Source organism: Phalaenopsis equestris, unplaced genomic scaffold (genome assembly GCF_001263595.1).
Source record: "Phalaenopsis equestris unplaced genomic scaffold, ASM126359v1 Scaffold000094, whole genome shotgun sequence".
In the NCBI taxonomy this organism is placed as follows: Eukaryota; Viridiplantae; Streptophyta; class Magnoliopsida; order Asparagales; family Orchidaceae; genus Phalaenopsis; species Phalaenopsis equestris.
The window spans coordinates 2,354,982-2,355,646 of NW_018164536.1; positions in this window are offsets into that span (position 1 = coordinate 2,354,982).

Below are 665 nucleotides of genomic sequence, written 5' to 3' on the forward strand. Positions count from 1 at the left end.
TATATATATATATTAACAAATGCATGTACAACTAATTCCTCGTTTAAGCAGTGTATATTATATATAAATATTCTTATTTTAATACGAGTCATGTTTTAAACATATAAGACAACATACAAATGCTAACGAAGCCCATAAATATTGTTAAAAATGTCATCAATATTATTTATTTACGACTAATTCTCCATTACTAGAGACCCGTTCCGTTACTTGTCGGGAGACACGTGGCCGAATGCTGACCTCGTCAAACTCCATAGATCACCGTCATCCTCTCCTCCGCCCCCAGTCGTTGTGGGGAAGAAAGGGCAGCCATCCATGTCATAAGCAACGCACCGGTCGAGCACGGCCCAATCACCTAACCCGGTCTCCCTAGAGTTATAGACCGATAACTCCGATTCGGTCGGTTGAACCGGATGTGCGGTCCAGAGAAGGGTTCCAATCGGCCGGGGTTGTCTTGGGTGTTGTTGGCCGCCGGAGTGATTGTGGATGCTGGATTTGGCAGCACGGAGTTCATCGAGAGAGCTATGGCTGCTTGAATGAGAAATATGAGGCGGCATGGAGTCACCGGTGAAAGGCAAGCGGGTGATTTGGTCGTTGATGAGCTTGCGGGTGCTCTTCTTCTTGAAAACTCGGCATATCACCCATCCGTCCTCTTGGGCAAACTG